At 49.1% G+C, this 2,187-nt stretch overlaps 1 long non-coding RNA gene across 1 annotated transcript; it reads right to left on the bottom strand.

Moving 5' to 3' along the window:
• Positions 1–353: 353 nt before the first annotated feature.
• Positions 354–1,544, bottom strand: LOC140637694 (uncharacterized). The gene is made up of 2 exons (XR_012034761.1): positions 1,204–1,544; positions 354–597 (listed from the first exon to the last, which is right to left on the bottom strand). It is a non-coding gene; the product is annotated as an uncharacterized lncRNA (long non-coding RNA).
• Between the last annotated feature and the right edge of the window lie 643 nt (positions 1,545–2,187).

Here is a 2,187-nt window from a genome sequence, read left to right as displayed (position 1 = left end):
AAATAAACTCTTGATAAATTAGGTGCTTTCCCCTCTAGGACAGTGGTTTTCACATTAAAAAAAAAAAAAAAAGATATCTGGGTTTCCTTGAAAAACCAAGGACAGTTTTGAACCCTCCCCCCCACACACCCTATTTAATGCATATATGCACCTATAAGAAAATTTGCATGCCCTAGGGGCTGAGGACATTCAGGAATGCTGAAGGTCAAGAACTTCCATCTGGGTCTGATGGAATGTGGACCAGGTCACCCAGGGGCAGACAGGTCCGTGATTCCTCCCTGCCTGGGGTATCTGTGCAGGCTGCTGCCTGGTACACGATGTTCTGCAAGCAATGGAAGAATAAATAGAGCAAGGCAAGTGCAAGGGCTTCTGTCATTTCATCTCAGGGAATGGCACCATCCCGAAAGCCTGAAGGTGGCCCAATTAGCATACAGTAATTAGAATCGCTGCAATAATGCTGCCTCCTCATTTTCTTTTGTGGGCGCCATGGCGGTAGTGGCGTTCCAGGCTGGGCTGTGAGAGGCAGCAGATAGAGCAGTCTGTCTGCACCCCTTCTCCAGCTGATGCACCAAGAGCAGGCCTCCGCCCTCGTGAGGACTGGGGAGGAAAGGAAGCAAATCAGAGCAGGAAAGAACTGTGTTCAGCACATGGGGAGCGCGGCCCCCCTCTGCTCTGGAAGCTTCCTTTTGCTACCTCTTGTGTCATCTGAACTATAGCAAACAACCCTAGCTTCCTTCCCTTGGTGAAGTAGTGTGGTCTCCAAGACAAGGGGGCCACTGGGTCAAGGAGCGTGTGGTGCGGGGTGGAGGGGGTCCCTAGAGGTGGGGGGGGGTGTATCGGTTGGGCCTCGGGTATCTCCATTCTGGAAAGGCCTCTTTGCTTTGGTTGTCCCTCCTTACCCAGAAAGGAACAAGTGTCCCCTGAAGTAGGCATGGAGTTGAAGTGACATTGCAAGGAGAATGGACAGCTGGGTGCATGTGTGCATGTGCCAGGTGCCCAAGGCGGGCTTTCAGACGCAGACACATCCCAGAGGGAGTGAGATTGCAAAAGCTGCTGCTATATAACGTGGCCTAGATTGCCTGCATCCAAACGACGTGACCCAGATTGGGTCCCGCATGTGATCTTCCTCAGCTGGGGTGTGCAAAGGCTTGCAGGTCAGAGCTGGATAGGCCGCCATGCAGGTGAAGTTCAGGAGAGGCTCACCTTGGCTCTCTCTCGCCACCTTCCATTCCCTGCCTGCCATGGCCGGTAATCAGCAGCCTGCCCACAGACCGGCTGGTAGCCCTCCATGACCAAAGCTTCACTTTCCTGCCTCGGCCTTCAGAGCTTGCCTGCTTTGCTTTCATCTCCCACCTGGTGGTTTAGCAGGTTTGGTAAATCACAGGTGCCCATTGCTGATAAAGGATTGTCTACAGCTATCGTGTTTCTAACATGTCGTTTGCAGGGAAGACTTAAATGCCCTCACCCCAAAACACAATGCCTTGTCCACGTACTTCTGCTAAAACAAAACAAAGAAATAAAGCCCTTGGATATCTCCTATTGGTTTCTGTGTCATAGACTCTCATTCCATAATAGAACACTTGCAACCCTGCATGACCTGTTCCCAGCTTATGTTCTATGATGTCACACATGTCTTCTACTCTAGCTGTTGAGGGATCCCTGGTGCTCTACAAATTCTTCTATTGCATCTTTCCTCACTATGTGTCCTGAGTGCAAGGGCCTTCTTCTATAGCTGCTGAAATTCAACTTTGCTGTAGGGGTTCGCCTCAGATAGCTCCTCTTCCATGAGACTTTCTGGATACTCCACTCTTTGTCCTAAATGTTAGTGGTGAATTTTTCCTCTCTTACTTTTATTGGTGTTATTTTTGTAATGCCTCCTTCATCCATCCATCCATCCATCCATCCATCCATTTAAGCAGTCCCATCCACCCATCCATCCTTACCTCTGTCTATCCCTCCATCCATTCATCCATTCAGTCCAGTTTTTCAGAAAATAAATGCCATGGCCTAAGTTGGGTTCTGGGAATAAGCAGATAATCATACACAACTCCTGCCTCCACATAGAGCTTATGGTCCAATGGGGGTGAGACAAGGGAAAATGGAAATAATCAGATTATCACACAAAGACTTCATACTTAGAATTGAAGGTACAGAAATAAGGAAACCGTGCCTTTGACCTGAAAGGAC

Source organism: Canis lupus, chromosome 8 (genome assembly GCF_048164855.1).
Source record: "Canis lupus baileyi chromosome 8, mCanLup2.hap1, whole genome shotgun sequence".
NCBI lineage: Eukaryota > Metazoa > Chordata > Mammalia > Carnivora > Canidae > Canis > Canis lupus.
The sequence above is the reverse complement of the archived record's forward strand: the minus strand, read 5'-3'. Positions and strand labels throughout refer to the sequence as shown.